This window comes from Rhyacophila brunnea, unplaced genomic scaffold, assembly GCF_057557595.1.
Source record: "Rhyacophila brunnea isolate RB1 unplaced genomic scaffold, BYU_Rbru_1.0 scaffold_9, whole genome shotgun sequence".
NCBI classification, from domain to species: Eukaryota; Metazoa; Arthropoda; class Insecta; order Trichoptera; family Rhyacophilidae; genus Rhyacophila; species Rhyacophila brunnea.
Genome location: NW_028233361.1, coordinates 40,561,409 through 40,583,437, shown reverse-complemented (window position 1 = coordinate 40,583,437; position 22,029 = coordinate 40,561,409). Strand labels below are relative to the sequence as shown.

The 22,029-nt window shown below is 30.8% G+C and overlaps 1 protein-coding gene across 1 annotated transcript in view; it reads right to left on the bottom strand.

Annotated features, from left to right (window-relative positions):
- The window catches only part of LOC147063629 (allatotropins-like), a 223,768-nt gene extending 221,653 nt beyond the window's left edge, over window positions 1-2,115 (bottom strand). Inside the window, exon 1 of the mRNA XM_085959788.1 lies at window positions 1,983-2,115. The gene's annotated coding sequence lies outside the window, so the exon portion shown is untranslated. The remainder of the gene's footprint in view (window positions 1-1,982) is intronic.
- Window positions 2,116-22,029: the final 19,914 nt, after the last annotated feature.

Genomic DNA, 22,029 nt, shown 5'->3' with positions numbered 1-22,029 from the left:
TATTATGTATTACAATATAATTATAATAACCAGAGTGAATAACCATAGGGCGTCATTAGAAAAGGGTAAATGGAGTAAGTCTATTCTACCATCACCACGAGAGGTGCCCTGGTTTGTAGAGTCTTCTTTGGCGAGGAATGAGCTTAAGTTAATACTGAGGCTAAGAACAGAGCACACCATGGGCAAAAGATTTGATGTCCTCATGGGAAGAAGCGAATCACAGCTCTGCGATGAATGTCATGTTTTAGAGGACATTGTACATATTGCACTGCAATGCCCCAAATATTAAATTCACAGACTACAGCTGCGACTTGCGGATATCTATGAAAATGTCGATGAATTGAAGCGTGTCCTGGCGGTGGGTAAGACGGAAGAGCTAGGCAAAATTGTAAAGTTATTTAACAGAATAGGAGTGAGGACCTGATCGACGGATCCCCTTCTAGAAGAGAAGAGGCGATATGACAGCGAGTCGCAGTCAAAGCCTTGGTAAAATCACAAAAAAAAAAACGTGAATAAGAAAAATATGTGTGAATCATTTAGTATTTCAAGTCATTTAATAATGTACTTTTGATGATTGCGTGTTAACCAAATTAACTGTGAAATAAATAAATAATTTATAATTAAATAATATCACATTGTCAGGTGTATAAATACACTCTAATAATAAAATTCAACCCTGTTTAATTCATTCATTAAGTTTTAAATAATAAATGAATTCTACCATATTACTGATAACACAATGTTTGATGAAATATGTGTCTTGTTATCAGACATTAAAATACTAATATACGTCACAATCCCGTAAATATTTAAATGTACATATTTCAAAAACTATTTAAAAATAGAACTAATATTATTATGTTATTAAATGGTATTAATACCATTTTAAATATAAACATGGAACAAATTTGATATATTATAATAATGAATTAAAATAAAACACAATATTATGTCGTACTTATATTAATACTTCGTTAAATATTAATCAGGACTGGTTTAATCTACTTTAATTGGTACAGAATATACAACAATCTAAATTACATATTACTGCATATTGTGTTATATTTTAATTAATACTTTGCACTACCACAAATACTTGTAAATGATTTATTAATAGCATGAAAGAAAAAAAATATAATATGACAATTTCTAGATATATAGGGAAAATGTTATGATAGATAAAATAATATTTCCAGTCGTTACTATATGATAATAATATAATTCTTTCAAAATAAGCAGTTGTATATAACATATAATAAAATGTTGTAAATATGTGTTTTTATAAAGAGAAAAAAATATACTTTAAAAGTTTTTTTTAAGTTTAATCTAACTTTATAATATATATATTTATATATTTATGTTCATTTTAAAGGCAAGTAATCGTTACTTTAGAAAATTTAGAACACCTCAGAAACATACTACTCGTAAGTCCAACGCATTCCGGAAAATGTGTTTTACCAATTAAACAATCGGTGCAATGCTAAATACGCCGAAATTTCCGAACAATTATGTGTCAAAATCCAATTCAATATTTGCAACTTATAATATTATTTATTATTTTAAATCAACGTAGGTGTCCAATGCATTCCGGAAAATGTGTTTTTCCAGTTAAACAACCGGTGCAATATTAAATACACCGAAATTGCTGAAAAACTATGTGTCAAAATCCAATTCAATATTTTCGACCTATAATATTAAGTATATATAATTTTAAATCAACGTAGGTATTAATATTACTTGCTTTGATAACTATATTGTGTCAGAATCTCTGAATTTTTAGTTATATTGTATTTTCACTTGTTTTTTATTCAATGAATAATATAAATATATATTAATTAAAAATATAACAATCGTTATTGAATGAACATAGTATTTAAAAATATGTATGTTCGATTTTGAACATATTATCAATTATTAAATGGTAAGTAGTTTAAAAATGATGAAAACTTATAAAATAAAATTTTAGATTATTCAATACTTACATTATCTCGGCTTCAGCACAATTAATTCTTCTGTAGAATGTCACACGCGCGATAAACTTTTTCAAAAAGTAACTTAATTCGAAACAAAACTCCAAATACAATAAATCAGTGTATACTGCACCTAATCTTTACATATAGTTTCGTTCAATCCCGATACAGTAACAACAATTCGATAATGCAAGTATGTGAGCTTATTTAATTTTACAAGGGTAGTTTGGTACTCTAAGGTTTTAGTATTATGGGGATACTTGACGCGACGATATGTTAGGCGAGAGTGACCGCGGAGAAGACTTCGTAAGGCTTTTATGCCTCATCTAGGGGGTATGTTGTATCTACGTCAGGTGTAGAGGAGGGGCGCTTTGGCGTAGGCGGGGGGCGGTATCGGCTAACAGGTTCCGTAGAGAAGGGGCGGTGAAATTTATGCTTTTTAGCCATTACGGCGGGCTTCCGGTAGATATATCACACAGTGCCAATGTCAAATGATACCGTATCCGTCAATGAATTCAAATTCAAATCAATCATAGGCTCAAATAATGATTTTCCGTCCAAATTAAATATTTGACACTATCAAAGAATTTGGACTATGAGTAAAATAACCCTTATAAGACTTTATTTCTGTTATGACATTTAAAATTATTTAAAAAAAAAAACACGTGTAAAGGTTAAGTTATTAAACCACAAATATTGCCATTTTTATGTTTATTGTGATTTTTCAATTAAATAATAATGCCAAAGTGTAGTAGTATTATTAATTAACTGCTTACCTATTCATCGTGAGATTGTATTTTTACACGTCCTGCAGATTGGTAAATAAATATTATAATAGAAGTGTGAAGTTTTCTTCAAATGAGCTTGCAATGCAGTGTTGCCATCTTTTTCTATGCTGATTATAGTACAAAGGCGTAAAAATTATAGTATTTCTGTAAAAAAATATATTACAAGAACATTTTTCGACTTAAATCCTTTAAAATTATAGTATTTTGGCATAATTGGCGTAAAATTATAGTATTTTACATTTTTTTCAGAGTCAAAATTATAGTATTGTACTATAATTATTATAGTAAGATTGGCAACACTATTGCAATGCAAAGTCACTAGACTTGAATAATGATTTTCCGTCCAAATTAAGAATTTGGACTATGAACAGTGTTGCCATCTTTTTCTGTGCTAATTATAGTACAAAGGCGTAAAAATTATAGTATTTCTGTAAAAAAATATATTACAAGAACATTTTTCGACTTAAATCCTTTAAAATTATAGTATTTTGGCATAATTGGCGTAAAATTATAGTATTTTACATTTTTTTCAGAGTCAAAATTATAGTATTGTACTATAATTATTATAGTAAGATTGGCAACACTATTGCAATGCAAAGTCACTAGACTTGAATAATGATTTTCCGTCCAAATTAAGAATTTGGACTATGAACAGTGTTGCCATCTTTTTCTGTGCTAATTATAGTACAAAGGCGTAAAAATTATAGTATTTCTGTAAAAAAATATAGTACAGGAACATTTTTTGCATTGAATCCTTTAAAATTATAGTATTTTGGCATATTTGGCGTAAAATTACAGTATTTTACATTTTTCGCGAAATCAAAATTATAGTATTGTACTATAATTATAGTACGGTTGGCAACACTGACTATGAATAAAACCAGCCTTATAAATTAATTAGTTTGTGTCATTCAAAATTATTTAACAAAGTTATTAAACCAAATATATTGCTATTTTTATGTTTAATGTGATTTCTTACTAGACTACAGTTATAAACGGATTTACACAAATTTGACATGATATTTGACCTAAATAATAATGCCAAAGTGAAGTATTATAAGCTGTTTATCTTTTCATCGTGATAGATTGTCTTTTTATACGCCCTGCAGATTGGCAAATGAATGTCATAATACTCGTAGAAGTGTGAAGTTTTTTTCTTCAAATGGGCTCTCAACGTAAAGTCACTTATAACCAATTTCATATTATGTGAACCAGTGGTTGTATCTATATACAATTACTTCCTCTAATTTTCTCAAGCCTGGGTATTTCTATGATGTATTTCACAGGGTACCAACTGTTACAATTAGGCCTCGTAGCCTATTACAGTATTTAAAAAAAATATACTCTTTTCATCAGTAAGTTTCAAATTCTAAAACAAATACGTATATTTCACAATCTTGACATAATAAAAAAAAGCACAATTCAAATGATTAGTGTAGGTATTTTAATACTTAAAGTGTGACTCATCGCCAAGGCAAATATTCGTAAGGGCCTTCAAACCTATCATAAATTTGGTACACATAATAAATTAAACATGGACATGCATCAATATATTATATTATATGCAAATTAATAACATACAATAACGATAACTTTGTAAATGTCATATGTCTTTATTTTCCAATCCTGGTGTCCTAATGAATTTGAATTTACCTGCGCCTGTCAATTACCTACGTGGTCGCAGCCATGATTTATTCTGGATTGGAACCGTTTCCTCGTGTCAAGCCTATCGGTCACTATTAGCGAGGGGTGCAAGATTAGTAAATGCGCTCCCTAAAGACATAGACATTTTCAATGATGTACTTTTCATTTTATTTTTGAAACTGTATTTTTCTGTATAAAATTGTACGTTTTTTTGTTTTCAAAAATTATATTTTTCTGTATTAAATTGTACTTAAGTATGTTTTGATTTTTTTTTAATTTTTTTTTTGTTATTATTATTATATTTTTTTCTATATACTCTTATTCTCTCTTGTGAGAGTAATATTTGACTTATAATGTAAATCTCATGTTGTGTATGTCTCGAATTTAGATTTGTTATGTCCACAATGTTTCGTATTTTTAAATAAATAAATGTTGACAAAATAACCACAGTAGACCTTGGAGTCCACTACGTAAGATTCTAACCTTTCATTCGGGGGCCCTGGGTTTGATTCTCAGTGAGGTCAGAATTTGTTTATATGATTTTCTCAAAGCCTGAGTATTTGTGATTTTTTTCACCTCTATTGCTAAATACACCACTGTTTTACTTCACTACTGGTATTGGATATTCTTAAATCTTGTGAATTATTCGTTGAATAAAAGAAATTGTTAATTATAAATTATTAGCAAGTGCAATTAGTTACATCTAAAAAATATTGGAGAAATTCCACGACGTCGGTTAGTAATCGAAGTAATAGTACTTAATAGTTACCTACTTTGATTTAAGAAACAAAATTTGATTGCCAAAGTAGCTTGATTTGGAAGAGCACTGATGAGTAGGTATTAAAATTGACCAATAGTTAAAATTTGTTGCAATTAGTATGTCACCTCGTAGCATAGTGGTAATGCAACGGATAGGGCGTAAACCTGGGAGATACGGGGTTCGATTCCCCGTCGGGTTGGCTTACTTTTTTTCAAAAAAGATTTTTTCTATTGCTTATAATATATTCTCTCAGAAAGTGTTTTTCAAAATTATATATGTTCAATAATCAGAATGATATATTCTTAAATCTTGTGAATTATTCGTTGAATAAAAGAAATAGTTAATTATGAATACTTATTCGATTTCAGCATTTATAAATCAATCAGATAGAAAACGTTTGTATCTAGATGCCCGCCTCTATACAGCCTATACATTTGAGTATATGAATATCCAGACAGTGCCTTTAGATAGGTAGATTATACGGTTTATAATATTGTAATTTTTCTACACTGATACGCCTCTTTGCCTGATTACCTCGCATAAAATTAAATCAAATGATATTCACTTGTATTAGTATATGATTATATAGTAATAAATAAATAGATATATTATGTAAAAAATATTTTTAGAATATATTAGGTACATCATTGCCATCCTAGAGCAGGAGTGCAAAGTTATGAAGTGGCAACTCTACGTCAGTAGGTACCTATCCCATTAGATTGAGAACTTGAGTGTGCACGCGCAATCGACAACAGTTGAACGTAGGCACGTGATTGTATACCCGCATCTAACATCACTAGTACTCTATCACTGCTATTTGACAATTTTACTCACTCGTGATGTATTGTTGCAAATGCGTTATCTTCCTATTGAGAAATCAAGATGAAACTCAACTTAATTAGTAGATACTAACAATACATTTAAGACGGTACTTCAGTGAAACGGCAAATAATTTTCAACTAAAGGTACGACGAAATTTCGGACTGGCTGGCAATCGGAGAGCGAAAGTCGAGCTGTGAACACGTCAATTTGTTTTGTGATGGCTACGGGGGAATAAATTCTTAAATCGTGTGAAGATGACTAAAAAACGTTACCCATTTACTTGAAAAAGAAAATATGTCAATGAATATATTATTATTATTAGTAATAGAACAATAAACATAACATGGACGCATGTTGCATTTTTATGACAAATTATAGTTATAAAAAATAGTTCTGCACGCGTCATTTGCACAATCTTCCCGTCTCGTAGTCACGATCGTTTTAGACCGTGCCCCAGCTGAAGTATAACCGTAATAAACTGTGCAACTTTCATCAATATCAATGTAATAGTTTTAGAGTCCCAATGGCCGAGCTGTATCGTATCGTTTTAGAAAGTCTTAGGTCTCGGGTTCATGTCCCGGGTGTAGCAAAATCGGATGTTGTTTCTTAATGTGTGTTTTAGCCCAGAGAGTAAACTTAATAGGTTGAGAATGATGTAGCCAATGTCCACTTCTCATAAAACAAAATTATGTAACGAAAACTCTTCGTAAAGGGGCCAGGATCTACATCTGATTGTAGGGCTAATAAATAAAGGTTTTTATAATATATTATATTATATATAAATATTTTTTTTTCACTATACAATAGGCCATAAGGCCCAGTGATAGTAGTGTAGCTGAGTATTAGTGTTATTAGTATTAGAAGACAAACAAACATAAACCATGAAAAAATCACAGAAATATAATATATTTATCGCACCTAGATCGAACCCGAAGCCTCCGCATGAATGGCCAGCGCCGTACGCACTGGGCTACAAGGGGTGAATTAAAAAGTAAACAGACAAAATTATTTATTAAAAAAAACTATGTTTTATGCTTTTTATCATGAAAACAATCAAACGGCAAATATTTTTACTATCATTTTTATTATTATTATAGAAACTCAAATATTAAATGTTGATAGTGATAGTGATCTTTGATAAAGGTTATTATGTGGGCTAAACGTGTGTCGTTTCAAATATGTTTGGTGATGTAAATACCAAGTGAATTATCATGAATGATAATTATTCATGAACCACACAGTACGAACTGCAATTATTGATGTATTAATTTTGTAAATCTAAATTTTCATTAACCTGTGTAAACAAATCTGTTTCCAGAGTTTTATTTTTCATTTTTATTTCTCTACACTATCTTCTGCTAATTAAAAAAACTTTGGAAAACATTACCGCGTTCTGGAGGGTTGTAGTGAATTTACATAATTGCGGGAATCAATCTTAAAAACGTTAACTAGAAACTCAAGTTCTTAGATACTAACCCATACTATGTAATAGTAACATTTTTAATTAATCACTTTTTTTATTCAACGAATAATTCACAAGATTTAAGAATGTGACATTCTAATTATTGAACATACATATTTTTTTAAAACACTTCTGAGAAAATATATTAAAACCAATAGAAATAATTACAAGATAAAAAGGAATTTTTATATACAACGTTTTTAAATTTTCTGTTGAATTATTATGAACAATATGCTCAAACTTGTACATGATAAGAAGTAAATAAAAAACAAACAAACAAATATAGAATACTGAAATGTCAGTTTGACATTTCATTTTGATTTCCATGGTAACGCATGTATATATTAATAATTTAGTTGCTAGGACCACCCCCTTAGCAACCAATAATAGTCTTTTACTTTTGACGGATTTTTCTGAAATAACTTCCCATACAAAACAGAATTAACTGAAAATGAATTCAATTCAGCTTAAAGATAGCTAAAAGTATTAAAAGAATGCATTGGCATCGTGTTCTGATATATTCGAAAAGTTTCAAATTAATGTCTATCTAGTCGGGAAGTTAGGTAAAAATCCATTGCAAGATTTATACTGGACGAACGACCACCGGACCAACAAGAATACGAGCTAATAAAAACGTTTTAAATAAAAATCTTTGTGAAAAAAGTAAGACACGGTAAAAGTAAACGGTACGGTAAAAAGTAAGACAGGAATCGAACCTGCATCTCTCGGATTTTGCGCCCACGCACATAGACCACTATGCAAAAGGTACCGTCCTTATTAGCGATAAATTTTAACTAATGGCTTTTATAATACTCTCTGAAGCGTTTTCTAAATTGAGCTACTATTGGCTATCGGCTTTTGTATTTTAAATCGAAGTAGATATTACTTTATTTTTGATTAATTTAAGAGCATACATAAGTGAAACGGCAAATAATTGTACACTAGGTGGGACGAAATTTTTCACTCGTCGCCAATTGGAGACCGACAGTTGAAGTGTAAGCACGTCAATTTGTTTTGTGATGGCGTCGGAGCAATATATTCTTAAATCGTGTAAAGATGACTAAAAAACGTTACCCATTTACTTGAAACAGAAAACATCAATGAATATATTATTATTATTACTAATATAACAATAAGATAACATTAAATGGACGCGTGTTGAATTTTTATGACAAATTATATTTTGTTCGGCTTGCGTCATTTGCACAATCCGCGTATCGCCTAGTCACGACCTTTTTAGACCATGCCTTAACTGAAGTATAGCCTTAATAAAACGCAAAAAAAATAGTAAGTACTTATTCCACTTTTATTATTTAATAAATCTGGACCGGTTTTGTCCACCTCAGAGGGACATTTTTAACTGAATAATATTTATAAATCAGGTATTTACCAAAACAAATTCAAAAAGGCGACACAAATTATCTACCAATATGTCCCTCTGAGACGGACGAAACAGGTCCAGATTTATTAAATAATAAAAAAGGAATAAGTATTTTTAAAAATGGCGTTTTATTAAATTAATCAATGCAGTTCCGCCATGAATTGACAGCTAACACAATAAAAGAGGTATTACTTTAATAATTACTAACCGACGTCACGAATTACTCCAAGATATTTTAGTGTTGTAGCTTCCTTGAACTTGCTAATATTTTTTTAATTAATTACTTTTTTATTCAACCAATAATTAGACCAATAAGAATGTAACATTCTAATTATTGAACAAACATATTTTATAATATATAAAACCAAGTTAGTAATTAAAGTACTACTTTAATTTAAAATACAAAAGCCGATAGCCAATAATAGCTCACTTTAGAAAATGCTTCAGAGAGTATTATAAGAGCCATTATTAAAATTTTGTCGTAATGTAGTATGGTACCTTTAGCATAGTGGTATATGTGCGTGGGCATGAGACTTGAGATATGCTGGTTCGATTCCTGCGGGGTGTCTTACCTTTGTCAGAAATATTTTTTCTATTTGTTTTAATATATTTTCTCAGAAGTGTTTTCAAAAATGATGTATGCTTAATAGTAACATGTTCGATGCAGTTAATTCTACTAGCCACTAAAGCCTATATGCATAGTCATACTTGTGTTAATAATTTGTGTTATGTCAAATTAATTTGGTCAATTATCGGATGCGGAGCACATAACGGATTACGAGTATTTTCCGTGAAATTTAAACAAAGGTGACAGCTGTAAATTGTATTGTAAACAGAAATCATGATAATCGATGATTGGCCTATAAAAAGACAATCCACCACGAAGAGTAGATAAGCTGCTACTAATTTGAAAAATCTTGTAAAATGTATGTATAACCATTAATTAAATCTATAAGTAATCACAATGAAATTTCTAAAAATTCATCGATTAAGTAATAAAATCGGAATGACAACTCGGCGATCTTAATATTTGTAGAGTTTACCAACTTAAACATGCTTAATATACTGGTAATAAATATGCGTATTATTTATTACAGTAGGTCAACAGTTTGTAAGAATATTATATTCCATTGTAGCTATTGATAGTCCAAATAAAATAATATATTATTTATATGAAAAGATATCACCACAAACAAAACGCTTCATCTTCTATAGGATGTTGTCTACATTCTAAGAACCACGTGCATAAACATTATTGCTAAATTTTAAATCAGTGATTCACAAAGCGCTTCCACTTGAGGATCAGTACGTAAATTGGGGAGGCGCTGTAATACAACTAATGATAGGCTGCTCAAAGAGAATAGTGAATACAATGATAATATTGTTTTTCACATGGATTATCTTTATATATTATTTTGACGCCATGAGATATATTTAAGAGGACAAACCTTTTTTGGCGCTATCGAACGAGGTAAACTTGGTTCGTTTCTTCATCACTCTTTTTAACAGTCTATCACTCTTCAAGTTTCCCAAACCAACAAATCAGTGGTCTTCCAATACTCTGTTTTTCTATTGTATCACTAAACGTGAAGCATTTCGTCAGTGCGTGTGTGGGTAAGGAGAAGCAGGCAACCGATCTCGAGTAAGGAAGAATACGGAATAAATTTAAACACATGTCAAGAATACGTCATACGTCGAATGCTGATAACTGAAGTTTATGCATTGAAGCTCATTTAATGTTGGTGTATTACACACACTATTGCACGTATATAGTGCGTGATTCATTTTCGTTGGACACTCATACATTCAAAACCCTGCGTCAAAATTTACTGTATTGGTATATAGCCTATCAGAATTATATTTATTATCTATTATGTGCGTGTAACGTAGCCAGCATACAGCATTGATAAATTTGAAGATGTAAGGATCATAAATTAGCATATAGAGCTGATGATTGTACCAACACTGTCAGATACTATCCTCACCATGGAAATAATGGGAACTGAAATACAGGCAACCGATCTCGAGTTTCTTAGAATATGGGATAAAGTTAGACACATGTCAAGAATACGTCATTCTTTCGTTCTGACAACTGCTCTCCGTTTATGCACTGACGCTCATTCGATATTGGTGTATTTGAAGGTTGCAACACACACTATTGCACGTCTAGAATGTTTGGTTCATTTTCGTAGGACACTCACACATTCAAAGCCCTGCGTCAAAATGTAATGTATTATGGTATAGCCTATCGGAATTATATTTATTAATTTGTTCTGTGATCCTCACATATTGATTGAAAGAAGAAACATCGCACATAGGTAAATTGAAAACACTTCTGAGAAATATATAGCCGGTAGAAAAAAATATTTTGAAAAAATACGACACCCAGCAGGATTTGAACCTGCACCCATCGATATTCACGCTCATGTGCACTGACTATTAGGCTATACGTGTCTTATGTAATTCCTACGAAGTAAACTAATGATTTTTACAATACTCTCTGAAGCGCTTTCTAAATTGGCAATCAGCTTTTGTATTTTAAATCAAAGTATTGTATTACATTAATTACTGATAAGTATCAGGATCGCTCCTAAATGAAAGAATGTAACATTTTCTTTTCCGACCGTGTCCGATCCTAATAAGATTATATGGGCCTCCACAGAATAAAGGTTTGTATTAACAGATTTTGTTTTTACGAGAAATGGATATCAGCCACTATTAGGCTCAACCTATTAGGCCCATACTCTGACTCATACACAAATTTAAAAACAATATGTGTACTTGCCAGACCCAGGATTCAAACCTGGGATCAACAACGTTATTGGCCGACGCTTAAGCCGCGTGGACATCGTGGGTTATTCATTCTAAATCTTATGAATTATTTTTTTAATAGAAAATAGATTATTAAATAAACATCGCATTTAAATTGTTTTTCTCCGGTATTTGTTTTTAAATTGTGATATTATGTTCTATTTGTAGATATAATATAATAACAAACATTGCATTCTATATATTTATTATGCGACTTTTATACTCGTATCATAGAAAATAAAACTATGCTTTGTTTATTTCGTTCCTTATTGAGCTAGGTAGAAAACTGTTCTAACTCCTACGACCTTTTTAATGGATAAACGACCTATGCAAAACGTTTGAAAATTTACTCTTATTTGGACCTAAGTCAATATATTTAAATACTAACAGACTGCCCAATATTAGCATCGTTGGTTAGGAATCAAAGAGTACAAATACATTAGAAGCGCACAACATCCTAACTAGCTTGACATGCTATACCTTTACAAATAACTACATCATAGATTATAAATAAAATAATATAATTACTCGCTGTTTCATATGTTTCATTAAATTTCTGCTTACTATGTCAAGTATATTATGGAAAATACCTGTCTGCCACTCAGTATCCTACTTCTTCTCAGATTATGTCATCATCCCATTAATTTTAATATATTATAACTAGATATACATAACGATGGCCCAGTATTGAACGGTAACAAGTCAAAAATTCGACATTAAATTTCGCGATATTGGTATTAAAATATTTGTAAAAATGAGGTCTTGACAGTTTTGTATAGAAACAATTCGAAAAAAATTATTTAGATAAGTACATTAAGAGCCAAAAAACCCATATAAAATTTTACGAATTTTCAAACAGAACCAGTTTTATACAGATCCATTTCGAATTGTTTCCATTTAAAACAGGCGATCATACATTTCAATTTTGAATAGATACATTCTGACATGTTTCCTTTTAAAACTTGTCAAATCTTGTGTATTGCAAAATATTCAAATATTAAAACATGATTATCTCAAAACTACGTTTTTGCTATCTATAATATGTTCAATAAAAAGAATTTTTCATTCTTAAATCTTGTGAATTATTCGTTGAATAAAAAAATAGTTAAAAACTAGATAAATTATCTATGCAATATTACTCGATTAGTTGACCCCAAAAAACGAGATTACAATTATTTTATGAACTAATGATACTTGAAGAAAGTTGCTGGTTTGCCAATAAATAGGTATATAAAATATAATTTAATTTGTAGGTAATACATTCGTCTTCTAGTTATTTTAGTTAGTATAGGTTAAATAAAATAAAATACGAGGTGCCAGTGCCACCTGTTAACATTATTGACGGTGCGTTCAATGTACAGACACAAAGAGATTATATGGGTGTGTGCTATGTTGCGCTGTGTTACAGATAGATAAATCAAGACAAATATATAATGTAATTACCTACATCCAGTCTTGCATATTTTATTAGTCGAATGCGTGCATATTATTGAACACTCGTAAAAACAATCGAACTTATCATGATTAACAAAGTTTTGTGTTTGTTATGTCTAAAAGAATATTACTTTAGAAAAATCAGAGATTTCACAATGGATACAATTATCCAAGGGTAGGTAGATTCGGCGCCACCGACCGGGCGCTTGGACAACTGGACGCCGCCACATAGATGAGTGAAATAGGCAAACGAATAGACGTACGTTATGATTAATAATTGATACAGAAAGTAGACAAAGAACTTAAAAAAACTTATATTTACTTAGTAGTTTGTATACATTTTGCGCTTGACATATTTTTATTGCGGACTGAAAAGTGCACATCAACTAATATACACTTATAATTTAATCAGGAACCAATGGCAGTATTCTAAATTCATTCGTTTTGAAATTTTAATTGTAAGTATTTCAAATTTCGAATATCCGGCGTGACATATTACACCGAAAACATCCGTTAAAATTTTAATATATATATATATATATATGAATTTGTATCATAAATTACGTCAAAATCATCGCGAAACCTTTTATAATGAGATTAATGTTGACCGATTTCGTGAAAAATCCATTTCAGTTCAATGATTTGGAACTATATGGGTGCCTGTAATACTGTGTGTAAAATCTTGTCAACTTGAAAATCGATAAATTTACTCGAGTATAAAGGTACACTGAAAAGAAAAAATATTACTATCACTACCCTGATATATCGTAGCAGCTAACTAACTCTCAGTAAGTAACTACTTATAATCAGTACATTAACGCAGTTTTTTTTTAACATGATTAAATCGTAATTGATAATTTTGACTTCTTAAATTTTCAGGAAACCTTTGTCTTTCACCATCATAAAGCGGATATTATGAATCCACGTGATTTATATCTTCATCGTCCCTTTAGCGCATCTATTTTATACACATGACTGCTATCGACTACTATCGAGGGTAGTTGTATCACATTTTATTTTATTACAACGTTTTTCTTAGCTCGTATTCTTATTTGTCCGGTACAAATCTTGCAATCGATTTTTAACTAACTTCCCGACTAGCTAGACATTTGAAACTTTTAGAATATATGAGAACACGATGCCAATGAATTTTTTAAATACTTTTAGCCATCTTTAAGTAGAGTTGAATTCATTTTCAGTTAATTCTGTTTTGTATGAAAAGTTATTTCGACACCATTATTGGTTGCTAGGGGTCTGGGGTCCTAGCAACTAAATTATTAATATATACGAGTATTATTTCTATCAAATACAATTTTTTTTGATCGTTTAAGCTAGTCAAGTCAAGTTTATATGATTCAACAGAAAATTTAAAAACGTTGTATATAAAAAGTTCTTTTTATCTTGTAATTATAATATTATGTATTGAGTTGTAATAATTGTTACAATAAGTGCTATGTTTTAACAGCACCTTTCTTGGCTGTGTTAACTTTTAGAGCGAGAGAGACAGTTTTGACAGTTTAGACTGCTAACTTATTGTAACGATTATAATACCTCAATACATACATATGATAAACAATCCTCAATAGCCACCGATAGCGGCCGAAAGCAGTCTTGTGTATAGGATATATATATATGTGTATAGGTACCTAAGCGATTTAGGGATTATGTAAATTTCTAGTGATCAGCTCTGCAGCGATTAACAATTGTTTTTCTATCAAGCATTTTTTGCGTACGAGAATTTGGTTTTCCTACTGCAATACAATTTCTTAAAAAATAATTAAGTACTTAATCGAATAAGAAAATTATATGATGGCCACCATCTTGGTATTCATTGGTTTATATCTGCAATGTGTAAAATATAACTTTGAATTCATTTTAAGCACCATAAAAAACATGTCTAAATCTAAAATCAATTAAATCGAATTTTTGCCGCCATCTTGGTATGTTATAAGCTTCCAATTGCAAAAAGTTTGATTTCAAAATTAGTATTCAACACCATAATATATTATAACATATTTCGTTCAAACAGATATTAATAAAATCAGACGGTAATTAGGTATATAAGAATTATATATTTTTTCCCCGCATATTTCGAATTTCGAACATTTGTGAAGAGGGTTTGTGATGAAAACAATTTGAAATTTTAGCAATATTCATTCATTCGAGACAAATGGTATTTTGTCTCGAGTTCTTTCAGCGTGGACGTATAATATTCTATTTGCCATGATTACTTCACGTTTTCATGTTTGCCGTACGTTTTCAGAGAAGATTCTAGATTGAATGATAAAACAAAGGCCGAAGATAGTATACGTCGTAACCCATTCATAATCAATCAAATCTTATTAATACTTGTATCAATTAACTATGTATAAATACCATACCTACGCTTAAACGTTATTTGAGGGAATTAGTTGTAAAAATAGTTATCTTCGCTAAGTCCTGCTTTGTAATTTATATTTTCTATTCTACGCTACCTTAGAGTAATATTATAAATTTTGAATTAAACAACTTTTTTTATTCAGTATTATGTATATTATATAATACACGTAGGGCGTCAGGATCTCTCAAACTTCTAGCCTTGACGTACTTGCACTTTTTTGTTTAATGAATATTACACTAGATTTAAGAATGTAGTAACATATATAATTCGTTCTGCCTGGCATCAATAATTTTATTTTCGTGCGTTGCCTTATCTTTATTTTTATAACAACGTTTTTCTTAGCTCGTATTCTTATTTGTCCGGTGGTTCTTTATCCGGTACAAATATTGCGATCGATTTTTAACTAACTTACTAACTAGCTAGACATTTGAAACTTTTAGAATTTATCAGAACACGATGTCAATGCATTTTTTTAATACTTTTAGCCATATTTAAGTAGAATTGAATTCATTTTCAGTTAATTCTGTTTTGTATGAAAAGCTATTTTGACACCATGATTGATTGCTAGGGGTCTGGGGTCCTATCACCTAAATTATTAATATATACGTGCGTTACTATGGGAATCAATATGATATGCCAAAATGACATTTCAGTATTATTTCTATCAAGTACAATTTTTTTGATCGTTTAAACTAGTCAAGTCAAGTTTATATGATTCAACAGAAAATTTAAAAACGTTGTATATAAAAAGTTATTTTTATCTTGTAATTATTTTTATTGTGAGATATCAATATGAAACTCTACTAAATTGGTGACAAAATGTTGTTCATAAACTGTGCAAGTATAGTCGATATTGGTCTTTATATCTATAACGGAAAAAAACGAATTTACATACAGAGATAACAACACTAATACAATAGTCAAATCACTGAATCGCAAAAAGAAAATATTTAAAAATCACTGGCAGACACTCTAAATATATTTTTTAATATTAATGTGGGTTAACTTCTGACCAAATACGTTATTGAAAAGATCAACATCGATTTTAGTTGTTAGACGTTTTTATATTAATGAATACAATTTATCAATTATTTTCGCAGACATAACTTCACAAATCATTATACTAGTTACATGCGATGCTAGTTGCTTATAAACTAACGTTAAAAAAATTATATCTAAAAAGGTCAAACAAACATATTATGTCTAAGAACATGTAGAAAGAATTAAGTATACTATATTATTTTATACTTTAATAAACGTCTATAATTATGGTCAATTATAGGAGAAAGAGCAGTATTCTCATACAGTTTGAACTATAAGTAGTTTTGTGGACTGTATGACAACACTTAATTTCAATTCATCATCGTTTAAATTGGTGGCTTGTAATGCAGATGTATAAGAATGAAGAAAAAATGCTAAAACAGTTAAAACAAAGTTAATTAATTGAATCTTAATATCGGGCGTGAGATCGCGCTGTCGCATGGATTTGAATATAAGTGAAACATGAATCTATAGAATATACATATATATAAAATTGATATCAGAAGAATATAAAATATGTTAAATAAGAACGCCTTTTAATTGTATATATTAGTAATTCGGGCGCCAAGCGTTATCTAAATATGTACATGATGAAATACTGCAGCTGTAAAGAAAACACAAACAGTTTACAATTATTTATTAAAAAATTAAGCACCTATTAATCCAATTAAAACAACTGAATGTACACATGCACATGCATACATGGATACTCATTTGTACGTCCTTTGATATTCACTGATTCTATTAAAATTCCAAATGTAGCTACTTATTACACTGAAATTAATGTTGGATACCATCCGAGCGGCAACCGTGAAGGTAAACTGTTTATCAAATAGATTCGTCCATCTGTACAGTCAAGGTTAAAGTCAAATGAATCTAAATTCTGCTATAGCGTTGTACAAAATTGCTCATCCCTGTACCTATTTTTTGATTAGGTATATTTGCAACGTGTCAATCTATAAATGATGAATGTTAGGTACATCGACAAATTAATTAATTCCTGTCCTGTTTTGACGTGTCGTTATTATGTTTGTAAGATATGCGCATTTTGTATGATTGTTCATCATAATATTCTAAATAGTAGCAAGTATTCACAAATTAAAATTGCACAGTTTATCGTGGCAATGTTTGCACATCTAATCAATCATATGTTTGGGTAAATCTACAAAAATCTTGAAATGCTTGTGGCTTATGAAAGATTCGGAAGATTTTAAGCAAAACTAGGTAAAACTAGACAGTATTTGAACTGTGTAGAAAATGACGCAGCATCACTGAAGTTAAGGTAATGGAAGAATTTCGTGACAGGCAACGCGGAGTGGAGGTTGTGTATAATATTTGTCAATGTTCAAATATTATTCCTATATTAAATAAGATATTCTGCTTATAAGAGTCCAGCTGAGCGAGTGCATGTGGACAGCTCAATGAAGTTACCTGTACCTAGACCGAGCGCGAGAAGTGACTCGCGGCGATTGCACGTGGACGGCTCAACGAAGTCACGTGCACCTGGAACGCGCGCGAGTTTTTACGCGCGAGTCAATCTGAACCTGTGCATCTATTCTATACACAAGACTACTATCGGCCGCTATCAGCGGTTAGCGAGGGTAGTTTATCGTATGTTTGTATTGAAGTATTATAATTATTACAATAAGTTAGCTGTCTAAACAGTCAAAATTGTCTATGTCACTCAACGAACTTATTGTAATTGTTACAATAAGTGCTAATACTTCGATAAAAAATTTGAAAAACTAGCTGCCGATAGCGGCTGATAGCAGTCTTTTGTATAGAATTTATGCGCAGGCCTAATATTCACCCCTACGTAAAAAATCAATAAAAAATAATTATCATTTTACAGATCTATTTTTGATATGGAACAACTTACGATATTTCCTTGTATAAACGCTTTTGTATCGATTTTTAAATCAATTTTTCTCTCCGTTAATATTATTTCAATCCAAAATATGAACGTTTGTCTCAGGTAAACATAACATTATCAAAAATTTTCCTTCATGTTTATAATATCACGTAACGAGCTATGATTCTCTCGTATTTATGTTTTACAAACTCCATACAAACAAATTCTGATATATTACCTACCACAATAAAGATTATATTCAAAATAACAACATTATTTCACAAAGCTGAGAACTGTTAAATATTATCAATAAAAGAATGATATCTCTATCCTAAATAAATAATTGTAGTTATATTCAAATAAGTTCATCAAAGCATTTACGATTGATTAGTACATAGGTACATTTAAAAAATAAACCCTGAATAAATATAGGCATTATTAATTACTTATCGAACACCTTTTTATTTAGATGAAGCTCGGTTCAAAAAGCAAAATGAGTTAAAACGAGTTAGCTATGAATACATTGTACAGATAATTTACGTTTCAAATTATTTTAAATAATTAATATTCATTCGAAAACAGTACAATAAAACATACATAATATGAAAACACCTTAGATATATAGGACATATGTAAAAAAAATCTTATAGGGACTTGAATCTGTAACCACAAGATTTACGCCGAACCAATAAAGCTACGGGCACCCCATCTAATCTATGAAATGCTTATCAAATTGCATTAATTTTGGCTATATGTTTTAAACCAAAGTATCAATTAAGTGCACTAATTACTAACCAATGACCGGATCACTCCATTTTTTTTTATTTATAATGTACTTGCACTAGCTAATAATTCAATAAATTGTTTCTTTTATTTAAAGCTATACTTCGGTTGAGGCATGGTCTAAAAAGGTCATGGCTAGGCGATGCGCGGATTGTGCAAATGACGCGTGCCGAATGAAAAATAATTTGTCATAAAAATCCAACATGCGTCCATTTAATGTTATGTTTATTGTTATATTAGTAATAATAATAGTATATTCATTGACATGTTTTCTTTTTTAAGTACATACATAAAGTTTTTTAGTCATCTTTACACGATTTAAGAATATTTTCATCCTACGCCATGACAAAATAAATCGACGTGCGCACACCTCTACTGTTGGCTCCGATTGGCGACGATCGTCGCACCTACTGTTGAAAATTATTTGCCGTTTCACTGAAGTACGCTCTTAACGAATAATTTACAAGATTTGAGAATGTAATATTAATTATATTGAACATAATTTGAAAATACCTCAGATATATAACTACTAGAAAAAATATTAATTAATAGATTTATTCAAAATTATTATCAAGTGCAAGTGCGATTACGTTAAGACTACAATGTAGAGATACCCTGATGCCAGCTAGGAATCCAGGTAAGTGCTTACGTATTACTGGTACCCTGATTCAAAACGTTTGTCGTATTTAGGTGTTTAATAAACTATTTTTTTTTATTCAACGAATAAGACACATGATTTCAGAATGTAACATTCTATAATACTGAATATATATAATTTGAAAACATCTCATGCATATACACACGCCCGACAGGACTTGAACCTATATATTATGCTGGATTCGCGGCACTGTGTTTTACCATTAAACTACGGCCGCCTTAGATAATTACGACGATTTTAACTAGTAGTTGTTCAAGTCCTGTCAGGCGTCGTATTTTTTCTACAAAAACGATTTTCTCTAGTGTGTGTATGCATGAGATGTTTTCAAATTATGTATATTCAGTAATTAGGTGTCTTAATGTTTGGTGGCTTAATTGGTAAAACACATTGGCCGGAAGCTAGTAGATGTCGAAATGTTTTTCTGTGGTGTTGCCGAATTGCGAAAGTGTTTGTACATTTTTGTGGGCAGATAATAATATATACTGGTATATTTATTACTAGACTTAATAGCGAATGGTGAAATGTTAGAGATTCATAACGTCTGCTTTCTACATAATAAATATTTCCACGCGTTTAACGTCCTTTATAATATTATAAGCATATATTGCCATTTGTAAAATATATTACCTTTCTTCGTAATTCTCTTTTCATTGTGGCAACACGAGTGTGTTACAGGTGGTAATATCACATGCGATATTACCATCGTCGCCATGGCAATGAGGAAATAACTTTTTATGGGAATCATCCTCAAACATTTTATCTGTGCTCAAGTTTTATCCCCCAAAGTGCACGGTACGTACGAATGCGTGTGAGAAGTCATCTATATATAGTATGTATAACGTCACGCCCTATGGTGAGGTCTGACGTAATGCAATAATTTTTACGAAGGGGATAGGGGGGTGGTTAAGAAAAAAAGACGTCACAAAACCAACAAATCTAATTTTTTTCTGAAAATATAATTTTATATTCCCCAAGTGGATTGACCCCGGCTGATGATGATGACGATATTCAACGAATAAGACACAAGGTTTCAGAATGTAACATTCTATATACTGAATATACATCATTTGAAAACAATGACATATTAAATGGACGACTCACTTCATACCCGGCGCGCACGAGAAATTGTGCATGAAAGTCATTCACAGATGTATAGGTAGATGTCACGTGACCATTGACGTATCCGTTTCCATTATGCAATACAAGCTTCGAGAATTTATAGTAATATAACCTTTATTGTAATGGCGTATTAGTGTCATGACTCATTGCGTTAGAAACAGATTCTCGGTTACTTACGACTTCTCGGAGATTAGACGCAAGTGAGCCCAGCGAATCACAGGCGACTGACTGTCCAATGGTTCCTGTCATTCAATTGCATTGAATAAACATTCATCAATATCTTAAAATGGCATTTTATAAATAATAAATAATACTAACACATGCAAAGTGATATCCCATCTTTCTTGGAGTGTTTAGTAGATTTTTTTTACAATTTTTAACTAGGCACATTGGCATTTTGTAACATAATAATAACGGTGGAGTCGAAACCTGACAGTCAGAAATTTTGTATGGGCAGACCCAGCGGTGTCGCCAGACCGCTTGCAAGCAGAATGTTCATTTGAGCGTAGGATACCGATATTAAAATATGAATTTCGCCATCCGGCAGACCCGACACAAAGTGAGTGTCATTTTATTTTATAGATGCTTCGTCCATATTAATGTCATTGTTTGAAAATATCTCATGCATATACACACTAGATACAGCAGATACAGGTTCAAGTCCCGTCGGGTGTCGTATTTTTTACTACAAAATGATTTTTTCTAGTGTGTATATGCATGAGATGTTTTCAAATATATAGAATAAAAATATTTTAATAAAATTATTAGCAAGTATAAGTACATTATAAAAACTAAATAATGGAGTAATCCGCGACGTCAGTTAGTAATTAATTAATACTTACCTTAATTTAATATACTAACACCAATAGCCAACATTATAATGCAATTTGATAAGCATTTCATGTAAAGTACTAGTTAAAATTGTCGTAATTAACTAAGTTGCCGTATTTTAATTGGAAAAACATACTGTCGCGAATCCAGAAGATACAGGTTCAAGTCCCGTATGGTGTCGTTTTTTATTCTACAAAATGATTTCTTCTAGTGTGTATATGCATGAGATGTTTTCAGATTATACGAGTATATACGTCAATAAATTGCCTGAAACCTTACGTTGGAGTTATGCG